Below are 15,446 nucleotides of genomic sequence, written 5' to 3' on the forward strand. Positions count from 1 at the left end.
GGCCATGCATCAACATTGACGTACGTGCGGAATATTCACGGCCAGAAGGTTATGCTGTCTATCTGGTGGGACCAGCTGGGTGTGGTGCACTATGAGCTGCTTAAATCGAGTGAAACCATTACGGGGGACCTCTACCGACGAAAATTGATGCGTTTGAGTCATGCACTGACGGAAAAACGGCCACGATACAAGCAAAGATACGATAAAGCTATTTTGCTGCACGACAATGCTCGGCCGCATATCGCGAAATCGGTCAAAACATACTTGGTGACTAGCGATGAGCAATACTTTGAATATTAAATTTGTAACCATTTTTGTAGAATGAAGCATTAATTTTTCAAAAAAAAAACGAAGAAATTTACCGGTACTCCTATTAGTTCGAAACATGCTACACTTTTAGGATGTTTTCGACGGAGAATTACGTCTTCCATATCAGTACTGGAGTGTAGGTTCAACATGTCGAAAACGAGAGTATTACTGAGCATCAATACCTCTTCACCAGCTGAACGAAGAGGTATGATAATCACTTCATTCGATAATATGTCTACGAGTGACGTTTGTTACTTATTGACCAAAACACTTTGCTTGGAAACTGAATTGAAAACAAACTATTGAAGTCACAAAAATATGTGCTTCAAATTTTATGTCAGTCGTAATTTGACAGCGATTGATACATGTCGTCGGCTGGCAGCGTAAACAAAGTTTGTCATTTTCTTTGTAATAGCGACTCGTTGTCTACGCAAAGACAGAGAATTCAGCAAAATGAACGAAAAGCTAGGGAACGCGAAGGGACATTCGCTAAGCTGACAGTGAAAAATGTGACACAATTGGATGGTTTTATATCGGGTCCAGCAGAAGCGCTCTTTTCTAGGACTTGGACTACTACTAAAATTTTGACTGAATGTCAGGCGTATGGCACTGTTGGATTTTATGAGTTTATTGTCAGAGGATTTGTTAAATTTCTAATGATAATTTTCAATTAATTTACTTTATTAAGTAAATCCATGACGGTACACGATTAATGACCTGGAAAATACAATTTTTCTTGGACTCCAAGTTTTTTGTGATTTTTATGCTGAGAATCAAAATAAAATGCCTTTGATGTTTGTATAGAAATGTGAAATGTTTATTCCATGTTCAAAGAAAAGACAACACTTATGTAGAATAAATAAATAAATTGGAAAAAATGCATTCGATTCAGCAAAGATCGATTATCTGGTACTGATTTAATCAGTGAATCGGTCATTACGTCTTTTAGAATCCATAATCGATCCCTACGTCCAATCCTAATAACAATCCTAACATTGCGAAAACAATCGTAGCTGTCCGTTGTGTATCATTTTATCCAAGGATAACAGAGGAGGAAACGACACAATGAATAACACAGTCGCTCTGGCTAACCCCATTTTTTGTTTTGCTACCGTGTTAAACGGATGCTCAAATTGTTTACTTAGAAATTTATTCTTAGAATATGTAAAAAGCAAGCATAGTGCAGAGCTTGCACCGACACGTAGAAGAAAAGCAAAAGATAAATATTGAATGTGCGCGTATAAAAGTTGTAAATTGTGTCTCCAATGTATATGGTAGTCCTACGAAAATCGGTTGTGAATGAATAAAATCCCATCGCAGTGCAATTTTGATTTTTTTTCTAAACATATTCTTTTGTTCTCTCAAATCCGACGAAGGCTCGATGAAAAAATGTACTGCATCGGTTTTCATACAGTTAGGTGGAAATATGGTGGTAGGTAATAGTGGTAGATTCAATGTTGAGATACATACTTTATACACTACGTCCATTGGCAATAAGGACAAATGTCGACATATGGCAGCTTAGGTATTGTAGTGACTGGGAGGGATTCCTAGCGGAACAATTTTAGACAAAATCAAACTAAATTTAAATATGTGCAAGCGTGTCTGCACTTTTCGGGAAAGAAACGAGAGACTTTTGTGTACATACTCCCGTGGCGACAAACTTTTTTGCAGCCGAAAATTTCCGTAGTCAAAACGGTTACGGTTGCGGTTGCGTTTATTTTGTTAATTTTGAGACCCTCCATTGATTGATCTATTAATACGCCTTTTTTTAAGGCTAGAGGCGAAGGAACTTTTAAAGTTTAAAGTCTCTACTTTCTGTCGAATATATACCGGGAATTTGTAATTTTAAAACTTCCCGTTGAGTATTTTTCGATTTTGTTTTAAGCTGGTACTACTGTCAGTTTTCTTTGACATTGTTACATTTGTATTTAGTTATCCGCTGTAGTGCCGTTGCGTTGCGGTTCGATCAATTTTAGAGGAGTTCTCTTGATTACCTTCTCAGGTTTCTCAAAAAAGGTTGAAAAAGAGAATATATCACTGGTTTGAAAAGGTGCAAAGGAGTTATATCGGTTACCTTCTCAGGTTTCCCACAGTTAACTTTCCCCCATCGCGGTTCGAGTGGACGGAATGAAAAATACAATATATAGCTAGTCAAATAATTGTTTTCTCTGGCGCGTGTCGTGACACATAAATTTTTCAGAATTTGTTTTCGAGTGGGCGACAGTTCACGTTTACAGAATCACATCACTTACCTCAGTGAATCCTGATTGTTACCGCTCCTCACTAACAACTATCCCTTCCTTGAAAAACGCTAGGGAACCACGCTATAGAGGCGACCCTTCTGGCCTTTGTCGCCGCCGCCGTATCATACTAACATTCATTCGCTTCCTCTGGTGACTGTGAGGACATGACCGGCGTTGTTATTGACTATTTAAAGCACGAATCACCGAAACTTGCCCAATTGCTACTCCCAGGCGTCATTCAGTGTGTTTTTTGTGCAATTTCGCTGGTTCAGGTCAATCACTACGAATTGTACAGTCTACCCAAGCTCAAGCTCAAGCTCAAGCTGGTACTACTGTCAGTGGTTTTAATGTCAATTTTGGGCGCAATCTGTCATTCTGTTTGTTTACAGCGTCCTTAAAAACAAGTTAACTTTTTTTCCAAGACGATTTTCGATATGGATAGTTCTGTTGGGGAAATATATACGAAATTTCTCGTGCCGAAACGTTGAAAATGTTGCAGAATACATTTGGTGACTCAGTTATGTCGAAAACACGGGTGTATGAATTGTATAAAGAATTCAAAGACGGCCGAAAAAAAGATGAACGATTTGCTACGTCGAGGACGACCATCCACCTCTTCAGCGGATGGAAACATCGACAGAATGAAAGAATGGTGCTCGGAGTTGGTCATTTAAGTTTGAAAGAGCTAGCTCTTGAATTAAATATCACTCACGAGACCGTTCGTCATATTTTAGTTGAGGTTTGGAGCATGCTAAGTCGCAGCACGAGAGCTCAATTTTCTTTAAAAATTTAATCGTAATCAAGTGGTTGAAGACATGCCTGAATGATCAAATTCTGATCCCACGTTCATCCAACACATAGTGCATGGCGACGAGACATGGGTGTACGAGTATGACATTCAAGCCAACAATCATCAGCATGGACCAAACACCAAACACGTAAAAGTTGATCAAAAGTGGAGTGAATGCTGACTATATTCTTCAATACTCGTGGTACTGTCCATTCGGAAGTCCTTCCGAAGAGTCAAAGGTCAATAAAGAGTATACCTTCTCGTTATGAGGCGTTAGAGGGAGAAAATACATCGCAAACAGCCAGATTTGTGAAAGGATAATACTTGGATTTTGCACCACGATAATCGATCGATCATTGTCAACGAATTTTTTTGATCGAAAATGGCATCTCTCCAGATATCCCGTTTCAATGACATCTTGTCCTGAGTGACTTTTTTCTATTTCCGAAACTCAAATAACTGCTTCGTGGGACCCTTTTTGACTGCATTAAAGAAATGAAATAGAGTTCGCTGTGTGAAGTTTCGATGACTGTATTGTTCGTATTGGTACCATAAACACTATTCACAATTTTAGCGGCCTGGCTTGCATTTTCGCCTTTATAAAAGGAAAAACGTAAATTGTACCGAATTTTCTCCCTTTATTGTCCTTTATTGTTAACACCCAGTAACTCACAACTGAATGGCACAAACAAAAAACAGCAAAAGAATTTTTCAGTGTGAAATGTCACCTTTACAAGGATCTTAAACTTGAAATTGTTTGATCCATATTACACGAGATATTGATCACTGAAAATATCGAGAAAATAATGGATAACTCTTTCCCCAACCTTATATTACATTGTTTCGAAAAAAAACATTCGAGCTTTTGAATGAAATTGAATTGAATGAAGTGATTATTCTTTGTTTATTTTAAAGAGGCTTCAAACTTGAAGGTTCATTTACCTATGCTCAGTGATTGGTGGTTTTCTTTAGTGAAAAATTATGTTCAATTAGCTTTACGAAGCCTGCCATGGAATGATCCATTGAATCTACCAAGCAACAAGTATCGCTGAGATCATACAGGGTTGAAGTCATTGGGCTCTCGTAGTAATGTTGCCAAGGCGCGTTTTTATCTGAATGCGGCAGAATCATGAAAGATGAGAAAATGGATTGGCTTTGTTGATAATTGAAATTCAATGTACTAACTCTATTGGCTTCAACGATGTGTTCAGACAATTTGCTCTTGCTAAGCCAAGGCGCGTGAAGATCTTGTGACATCTTGATCGTTTCAATCATTTTAATGAATAAGTTTCGTTGTTTGTCAAATAAAGGGTGTGTCACATCAAATTGCATCACGGAAAAAACGCTGTAGAAATCTAATTTTTAGGAATTATATCTTCAGCTTTCGCTTATAATCAGATAAGAGTGTATAGATCACGTTGGCCATGCTTCACTTTCAATTTTTCGTAAATTTGGAAAAATGTCGTCGAACGAAAAAGAGCGTCGTGAATTAATCCTGTGCACTCATTTCGAGAATCCGGAGTTGTCACATCGGGACATCGGTAAGATGCTGGGAATCGTCCAATCCACGGTCAGCAGAGTACTAAAACGATACTTCGAGAACTTAACCATCGACCGGAAGGTGAAGAACGGCAAAAAATGGATGCTCCGTCAGTGAAAAAGATCACAAGCGCGTAGTTAAGCAGTTTAGACGTGATCCGAGAAGTTCGGTCCGGGATGTCGCCAATAAGCTGAATTTGTCAAGTTCATTCGTCCAGCGGACCAAGCAGCGGGAGGGCCTGCGTACATACAAGGTTCAGAAGGTTCCTAACTGCGACGAAAGGCAAAACATGGTGGGGAAGACGCGAGCCCGGAAGCTGTACACCGAAATGCTGACGAAGCCGCATTGCCTGGTAATGGACGACGAAACCTACGTCAAAGCGAACTTTCGTCAGCTGCCGGGCCTGTTGTTCTTCTCCGCAGAGGACAAATTCAGCGTTCCGGAGGAGATTCGCAAGCAGAAACTATCCAAGTTTGCCAAAAAGTACATGGTGTGGCAAGCAATCTGCTCTTGCGGAAAGCGGAGCGCCCCCTTCGTGATGACCGGCACGGTAAACGGGCAGGTTTACCTTAAGGAGTGTCTACAGAAGCGCTTACTACCACTATTGAAGCAGCACGAGGGCCCGACCATCTTCTGGCCGGATCTCGCTTCGTGCCACTATTCAAAGGACGTGTTGGAGTGGTACGAAGCCAACGGGGTCACCTTCGTGCCAAAGGAAATGAACCCGCCCAACGCGCCGGAGCTTCGCCCAATAGAGAAATATTGGGCGATTATGAAGCAGGCCCTCCGGAAGAACCCAAAAGTTGTCAAATCGAAGGCGGACTTCAAGAGAAAATGGATTTCTGTTAAAAAAAAACTACAACCTGACGTTGTACAGAACCTTATGGACGGGGTAAAGAGGAAGGTGCGAGCATACGGGCTTGGGCTCGAAGTATGAATAAAAAGAAAATGCCAAAAGTTGTTTAATAGTTTTTATTTTACTGTCTAAAATTTTCAAAAGGATCGGTCTACTGGGCGAATTTCTACAGCGTTTTTTCCGTGATGCAATTTGATGTGACACACCCTTTAAAATTTTTCATTAGAGAACGAAAACAAAGATTTGATAAAAAGGTTTGACTACAGGGGTGACACTCGAGTGACCCGCCCGGGTGTCACCCGGTAACGGTACGCCACTGAGTGTATCATATGGCTATCTCCCCATCTAACACATTTAATAAAATTCCGAGATATTTATGAGAGGTCGTAGAGAAACATAGAAATGTTTCTCTCTTAAGCAAATGTCGAACTAACAGTCTTGCCCTCTCCTTAGCAGTTGCAAGGATGTGGTCAAGACAATTCTTGACTATTGAAGAAAGCATGCCGTTATCTAAGAGATATTGCCTTCAATTCAGTAACGGATACCTTTAAATTAACAGTTCCGAATTGGTACCACCATATTGTGCAACTTGCTCGTTGATAATGCTAAGCTGCTCAAGTACGATTTGTTAATTCACAGTTTTACTTGCCCATCGGGACACAAAAGTGAACAGATTTTATGTTGGCACAGTTCGATTCCGGTAACCTGAAATATTTGGGATGTGCTGAGGAAATCTAACGCCAATGAAGTGCGCTCTGTCCCACTGTGTGCGCGCTGTCTAAGTCAATTACGAGCCATGCGCATCTCCCGCTAGAATCTGAAAACACAAACAAAAAAAGCACGCTGATCATCATCGGGGGCTGCGTATTTCCCCCAGTGTCAGACACAGAACATTCTCATATACCACCAAAACGTAAATGCTCCGTTTTTGATATTCCGAACACATTGCGGTAAATACGGGTCGAGAGAAATTAATATATTTAATCTATATGCGCAACACAGCAATAACACACATGCGCACTCGCACTTCCAATGACACTCACTGCACTCTCCCGCCGGTGCGAAAAATTCACAATTCACTCACATTTCACAATTCACAATTCACTCATTCTAAGCTGCACTTTCGGAAAGTGTCAAATCGTCAATGGTGAGATCAATTGATTTTTTGCTAAAATTGAAGCCTCAGGAATCTTGACATTTAAGCGATACACAAGCTGATAATTTGAAATAAATGAACAGCTGACAGTTTGCTGTAAAATATTGGATGTATTTGGGAGGGTCCAATAACTAACAACCCCACAACCCTGCGACTGTAACGCAAATTAATGGGCACCATCTGATAGAAGGTACTTTGCTTGATCAGCATTCGACAAATTACATCACGTCGAAGACGCAGATTATGCAAGCTGATTATAAATATGTATCCATCATTCAATAGCCGGTATGTCAGCGGTACGCGAGGGAGAACTCTTTTGGATCCGCGCACCAGACAGACATGGTCGCAGGCTGGCAGGTTGGGTCACATCCAAGCTGGCTCGAAAAAAAGATGGACGCGTTCGTAATTCAGCTCGTTTTCACTTTTCTTTCCCCCTGAGTTCCGTCGTCGAAAGAGAACCGGCTGTCGGCTGAGAAGACGCGCTGCGAATATGTTTTATGGCAAAGTGAATCTCAGAATCTCTCGCGCATTTCGCATGTAGCCTCGTCGCAGCAGGTGACGGAAGATGCGAAAATGCATCTAGATGTGTGTGATGGAGCGGAGAGGCGGAGGTTAGATGTTAATGACCCCCGGGTAGTACCAACAAAGTGCCCTAGATTGCAAGGAGAAATCTGAATAATTCGTTTGAAGGTTCTCTTCGACGAAACCATATTGGCCCAAAAATTGAAAGCTCAATATTATCGTCACTTCTTAATTCATTGCCAACATTCAAACCTTCCGAAAAAAGTTTGCAAATTGACATATGGAAAGATTGTGGCTTCCATGCACGTCTTTTCGATTTGTCACCCTCTCGAAAGCTGCTTACGATGTTTTCATTTAAAGATGTGTGAAATATTTCGCTCAATGTGGGAATATTTCAAAACATACAATGTTTTGAACTTTATCTTCATAGAGAAAATAATTTTCCTTTCGTTCGTTCCCAACACCAATTTTGGAGCAATACGCTTTAAAGTAAACTATCAAAGATTTACGATCAGCTCTCGTAGTTCGGTTTCCATTTATAGTATCAAAAAGCGGACGCAGCAGAAAACATCTAGCATCCAAACCTAGAACATAAGCTATCATGCTTGTTCTGGACCTAGTCCAAGCCATACCCCGCCAATGTTTGAAATATTCCACCACAAAACTAGCAGCGAGATCAAATCTACAAAGATCTCCAAAGGCAGCTCAAACGAGACACGAGATGATGCCAAACGCCACTGAAGAATATGACTTACCATTTTAGTGTGTTGAGTCTGCCGGTAGTGATGGAGCACAGAAATTCATACTGCAAACATATTTTCCACTCTGTCTGGGTGCTGCGCGGAGGGGAGGGGAAGAAATATAGGTGGCGGTCTCGGTTGTAAACAAATCTTCTCATCAATAAAACCAACAATCTCGCACTTCTTCGCGCTGCTTCCGCGCGCAGATGGATACGAATCTGTGCCAGTGGAAATTAATTGACTCAAAACAAGGGGCGGCCTTTGAATCGCCATGCCGTTCAATGAATAAGGGAAGCAATAACATTGCAACAAACTGACTGTTGCCCCCGCCGCCGCCGACGCCGCTTTTCGTTACGTTACTGAGAAAGAGAAGAAAGAGTACAAGAAGTCGAAAAATGGCACGTACACTCTGCATAAATCAAAATGTGTAATGGGGCCCCGGAGAGTAGACTGGGCATACCACGACCGCGTCGGAAGATTCAATGGAAACGATACAGTTTTAAATAGAATACTGACAACAGTATGACGTTGCAATGGAAAGCTATATTTTGAATCAAAAGATTTGTTTTTTCCCTGATAAATTTTAGTTGATGAGCTCTAAAATGATCAGACAACATTTCTTATTTATGAGACACTGGAAATCTCAAAATGACTCAACAAATTTTCAAAATGATGAATCGAAGAAAATTTTTCAACTAAAATGCGACTCTACACAATTTTCCTTCACACGAGAATCAGATTTCTCCATTGCTTGGAAAATTGCGAAAGCAGCACAACTTAAATCAACGATTTTGGGATGAATGTAAGCTAAACATTAGTTTGTCTTTTTGACAACCATCGTTTGAAGTTTGGCATTTGGATAAATCATATTGGTCTTACAACAGTGCTGGCAGTGGGGGAACTTATCGAATGTTTTGTTATAAAGATTCAATAGAATCTGAGATGCCTTCTACTTATTTTGATTGTTGAAGCTGTTCAAAGAATCGAAGTTTTTGTTTTTTGGAAAATTCAGCGGAAATCTCAACAAGTGATAATTTGAAGGTGTAATATTTGATAAATACGTCAGGTGGAGTACAGGAGGTCTGGCATTGTCCCGATGGAACACGCAACGTTGAACACGTAAAAATCCACGAAATTCTTGTTCAAGGAAGCGTTTTTCCATAGTTTAATGTAAAAATTATGCACTATCACTGACTATTGTAAGACCATTGTTTTTGTCTATCCTTTTCTCCCATATGTGCATCACAATTGGTCAGTATTAATCAATTGATCTTAGTTCCGGAGTATTAGTCGAACTCATCTCCTTGGGAACCTCTGGACCGCCATTTTCACTGTACCACTGTTAGTCAATGATGGTTCACTTCGCTTACTCCTATTTTTTCTCGCTCAACGCTCAAGCGCTGAGCTCTCCACCAGACGGCATGAAAACCGACGGTTTGTATCAATTCATCGAGTTGCACCTGGGCTTCGAAGTTGCGACCAAAATCAGTTTAATTCATTAAAAGACTCGATGACCTGTTTTCTGATTCGGCACCCTCACTGAAAGACGTAGTCCCACGTCGAAACAAAATTAATTGCTCTGACGCATTCCGAATGTTGACTGTAGCATATGGTGATGCAACCTTGTACCGCAGCACCGTTTATCGGTGGTACGAAATGTTCTCAGTGAACCGAGAAGATGTGAGCGACGAAGAATAATTTCGTATTTCTACGTTAACAATGCGGTCGTGACTTGGATCAATTTATTTTTATAAAAACGTTGTATACAAGGTAGTAACTACCTAAAATTACAATGTTTCATTATCGTTATCAATTTTTTTTATTATAATTTAATTCCATGATTTTGACACACCTAGATTTGTTCAATCCTCGAACACATTTTTCTGAATTTTCCTGCAGTATTGGGTCACGATTTTTCCACATTGATATTATTATACCCTGAGTATTTCATTTGAAATCCCAGGCATTTTGAGGTATCGATACCAAAGAGACGTATAAAACGTATCAAAATTTGAGAGTACGTACGGATTTTGATACCAATCGAATCGGAAAATATGATTTGTTCGATATGCTATAAATGGAAAACGATATATAGTTTATATCCCATTCCCATTTTCCAATTTATTTATCCTGTTCAGCAATGCACAAGGTTTAAAAACCACTGCGAATCTGGCACGTGTAAGTTGGTCGCTCGAAATTCAATAGTGGTGAACAAGTACTGCAACATGTGAACGGACAATGTAGAAGGAAGAAATAATACAATTTAAGGCCCGCCCATTTTCAAGTTTAAAAGTATAAATAAGTTATTCGCGATTCCAAAAACACACTACCGCATTCTTTTCTATTGCTGACATCACGCGATTTAGCTCGATATAAAACCCAAGAGCAAGTGACGCAATTTCGGTCGGTGGAGGTATCGCTTTGATATTCATGGCGTCTGCTGGAGATTGCTTCTGTATATTTTTGCATCACACGCTGTTGCTTATTTTATATGTTGCCAAAGGTAAAATGAAGGTGTTAAGAAATATGGTCAACGTCAACAATATGGTCGTGTTTTACACCCCCAGAGCCTCCTCTATTCTATAATGTTTATGCCGATTTCCGATTCTACTGAATATCCCTTGTTCTTCAATGGCGCTAACATTCCCAGAGAAACTTTGCTGTCTCAACATAGTATTGCATAGTACTTGCGTCATTTATGTTAGCACATGGTTGAGATTTCTTACCAAACAGCACGCATTGAATGTACTATGAGCTCTAGAACTCGCAAGTACCAGTCCAGGTCGGTAGAACTTTATTTTACTCTACTTAACAATAGAACTACCAACCGATCAAAATAACCGGTTGTATCATTTGTTCACAAGATTCTTTTTTTTTAATTTTATTTAATATTAACTGGCCCGGTGAACTTTGACCCGCCAAAAATTCATTTTTTGATACGCATTCTTTCGAACATTCACGTTTTCTTACTAAGCGAACGTTCGTGGATTCAATCGCTAAAGTTAGCGCAAACATCGAATGGACTGACAACGCTTATCATGATGTAGTTATAAAACATATGGGAATTCAGTTTTCAATTCAGTTTCGACCTTCCTTTAGAGTTTTCCGATAATTTTCCGATTTTTCTCTCCATCTACGGGCAGAGACGAATACAACAGAATAGAGACGGTTCAAATCGGACGATTCCTTCCTCGGGTTTCGCGCTTAGCAACACATTTGGCTTTCAATTTTTTATATATATATATAAAAGATATAGGAGTGCCATATTTCACATGAAAATCCATTTCCACTTTCGAACAAAGATCAATTTCATAAGCGCATACACCGAACGGACTGACAACGCTCATCATAATGTAATTGTAAAACATATGGGAATTAAATTTTCCGGATTTTCAGGGTTTTCCGAAAATTTTCCGATTTTTATCTCCATAAATTTGATCTATGGGCAGAGAAGAATACAACAAAATAAAGGCGGCTCAAATCAGACGAATCCTTCCTCGGGATTCGCACTTAGGAACACATTATTTATATAGATTTGCTAATAATATTATAAATATGATGATAAAATTGAAGATTATAATAAATATATCTTTTTCCTATGATATCTATTTATGATATATGATATTTTAACAAATAAATATTACACTGATCAAAATGGTCGGTTTGGTAGAAATAGGTATATTAAAACTGTCGTCGTTCTAGTGTTAATTTCGGCATTAAAAACATAATTTTTAAACTTTTTAACTTGTTAACCTTTCTGAGATTTTGATATGATATGTAAAAAAAATCTCAGATTTCCATAAATAATATAAACAACTGGGGTCTCTCGAGACAAATCTCGACACATAAAAAATCCCAGAAATTTAATGGTGATAGAGAGTGAAGTGTGTGTGCACCCGTGGCCGAGTGGTTAGCGTCATAACTAACATGCCGGGTGTTCGGGTGCGATTCCCGTTCTGGTCGGGGGAATTTTTCGTCAAAGAAATTTCCTACGACTTGCACTGTGATCACGCGTATTCTAGAGCTTGCCACTCAGAATGCATTCAAGGCGTGTTATTTGGCATAGAAATCTCAACTAAGTACTAATAAAAATGACGCAAGTAATACTACGTTGAAACGGCGAAGTTCCTCTAGGAACGTTAGTGCCATTGAAGAAGAAGAAGAAGAAGAGAGTGAAGTGAAGCGACGTTTTCTCATATTTTGTAGTATGGCTGTAGTGCAAATATCACCAAACTCACATCGAAAACCTTTATGACGATTATCGTGTTTCTCGATCTATATCTTCACATATCTGGTATAAGCAAACAGAAGTACGATATGGTGTTTTCTCACTAATTTGCCTCTCTTTTATTGATATTCAGTCCAATCAGCAAAATTATGTCCCTTCGGATAATGTTTATGTAGGTGCTGCTATTGAAATGTTGATCGATGAATCTTTGTCAGTATGTAAAACTTCACACAATGCCGTAGCTGATACCAATGCGATAAAGCTTTACATTACACTCTGCAATCAAGTTCCAAAACGTTTAAATTTGAATGAAACTTAAATCAAGAACGTGGCGATAATTGATTCAACTATTGCCATAGAAAGGAAGCCTATGCAAATTGTTCCCCTTCTACAAAGTCTTCCAAATATTTGCGATCGAAATGATGTCCAGAAAATCGATAATGCATTTAAGGAGATCCGAAAACTGGGTTTTACTGACTTCACTGTAAACGATCCCCAGGATGCTTCTTTTGTGATAAAATTTTATCTCAAAAAAGTATGTCATTATGTATTCAACATTTTTGATTCTGCTGCATTCCTCATCAACGGTTGAACGATTGTTTTTGGAATACAATTTGAACAAAACAAAACTAAGAAATAGAACAGAAGAAAAAAAAGCTATGCGAGGAATTCTAGCTTCCAAAAAAAATGTAGACATGCGTAGAGAACAGTCGGGATTAGTATGAATGACACAAAATGTAAAATTAAAGTATAATGTTGAAATGTATTTACGTCGAGGTGACGCAATTCGAGTCGGCCGCTGCCCGCTGTCAGAAGCGGCGGCCTCTCGCAAGCAAAACTATTTCCACCAATTTTTAGTTGAGAATTTCGCTCCCATTACATTTGTTTCACAATAAATTTCATTACGAAAAAACGAATACATAATGAAAATAACGCTTCTTTGGCGGTAATACGTAAGTACCCATGCTACTTACTAATACTATCACTGTAAAAAATTATTTCTTCCAACTTTTTTTCAGTTTTTTAATTTTTTTTTTCAGGTTCTTTTCGAATTTTTCCAGTTTTTTAAAAAAATTAGGTTGGCATCTCTGGTCTCGAGTATGAGTATATCGTCGAATAAATTTGTGTTATTGTGGATATAGTAGATTTCTCTTGGATGCCAGGGATAACCTCCAGTGCCGCAGGTTTAATCGATACGATACTTTAGAAGAGGTTCAAAGTTTCGGAAGTTTCGTAATACACTGAATTATTTCTTACGCAACTGTTTTGTGCGCGCAAAAAATCGCGTAATTTCGAGAAAGTCGCGGTAAAAATCGCTTAATTTCGAGTAAATCGAGCGTGAAAAAATTGGCGTAGTTTCAAGAGAATCGCGTAAACTAAAATCTTGTAAAAAAGAATTCAGTGTATATGGTTTGTTCGGTTAATCCTCCTCTACCCTATCAGTTTCCCTACTGAGGCTATCCAGGACCTCTGCCAACGTGTGATGAAGCACGATGTTTTCAAAATATATCGTCTTATCAGTTTGTCTTAGTGGATTTCTCTTAGTTGCCTTCTAAGGTTGCTGCTATCCATCTACAAGGTCGTGTACACCAGTGGTCAGAAAATATGAAAACTATGACCAAAATAAAAGAGCATGAGCCTACCACTCACTGACAAATTCCGTGAATGTCTATAGATTTAGTATGCAACTCGCTGTCGCTAATCCGGATAATCAGGGATCCACTGTACTGCCGTTCTACGCATAATTGTCCCATGTTACTTTTTGACAAATTTTAACTTTTCTCCAAAAAACAATGTTTTTATGGCCACTGTTCCGAAAAAACACATAAAGTTATGATTTGTTCCCAGCTTTTGAAAAAACAACATCAAATTCAATTGTCCCATGTTGATATTCTTGGCATAACTGTCCCGCCATTTACTTTTCGTAGAGCCATAATAAATAAATCGGTTCAAGTCAAAAATTAGTGGAACAAAATTTCATTAATCTTTTTCATGTACCTTCCGAGATCCTATTCTTGAATAGCCATTTTGTGTCTTCGTGTAAACGGATCCTTAAAACATTTTAATTATCAGTCAGTGTTAAAACGTTAGTCAAAATCAACAGTTTCATCATCATTCATCATCGAACAACGCTTGGTAATTGTTAAAAATTACACCGAAATTCGGAGTCGTCTCTTCTATCAAAATTAGTGGAACAAAATTTCATTGATCTGTTTCATGTACTTTCCGAGATCCTATTTTTTGTGATGTGCTACACAAATTAAGGAAGAAATCTAATTGAAAAGTAAACTAATATCAATCCATCGACTTTTTCGGATAACCAAAGACAAGAAACTTCTCAAAACGCATTCTAACTCAAATAAATACGTACTGAAACTTAGCCACATTCCTACATCGTTATTATCATCCATTAGTTGTTGATTACGGCAAAACTATTCCAGCGAAAGTGGAAAGTGTCACATAACCAAAAACAATGTTTACTCAAATGCAAGCATACGAAAAAGGAAAACAACACAACACCTTTACACCCGTACTGAGACGCACGCCGTAAGCAAATTTCCATAGGTTAGTGAAGGTGTATAATTAACACCTGCTGCCCGTGTTACAATCAATCAACCAGACAAATTGCTCCCGCTTGTGTGTAAGTGGGTTCTGGTTGTTCTATAAACGCCAACTCGGCGTATGCCTGCTCCTCTCGTTACGGTGTGTCTTCGTCAATCACCAATTCGAAAGGGTACCCTTTCGATATCGAGCCGCCTCGCCTCAATTCACCACGCTATGCTAGCTATTAATTGAACTTCGAAGCTTAGATCGGAATAAATCCAATAATTACCATGTCACCCCGAGACTAAGTTTTCCCATGCCTTTAATCGCACACAATAACACAGCTACTGGATTAGTTAATGTAAACACCTACACCTATTCTCCGAGGGATTTATTAGACAGTTTGTCCCTCTTGGTTTTATGTCCGTCTGACTGATACGTGGGTCCAACCCCCACGGCTGGCCACGGGCAACGAGAACCAATTAATAATGCAGCATTGTGTCGTTTTGGGAGAT

General features: G+C 39.1%; 1 protein-coding gene across 6 annotated transcripts in view; it reads right to left on the reverse strand.

Annotated features, from left to right (window-relative positions):
- The window catches only part of LOC129769897 (neurabin-1), a 117,119-nt gene that overhangs the window by 49,655 nt on the left and 52,018 nt on the right, over window positions 1-15,446 (reverse strand). The gene's annotated exons all lie outside the window — the stretch shown is intronic.

Source organism: Toxorhynchites rutilus, chromosome 2 (assembly GCF_029784135.1).
Source record: "Toxorhynchites rutilus septentrionalis strain SRP chromosome 2, ASM2978413v1, whole genome shotgun sequence".
In the NCBI taxonomy this organism is placed as follows: domain Eukaryota; kingdom Metazoa; phylum Arthropoda; class Insecta; order Diptera; family Culicidae; genus Toxorhynchites; species Toxorhynchites rutilus.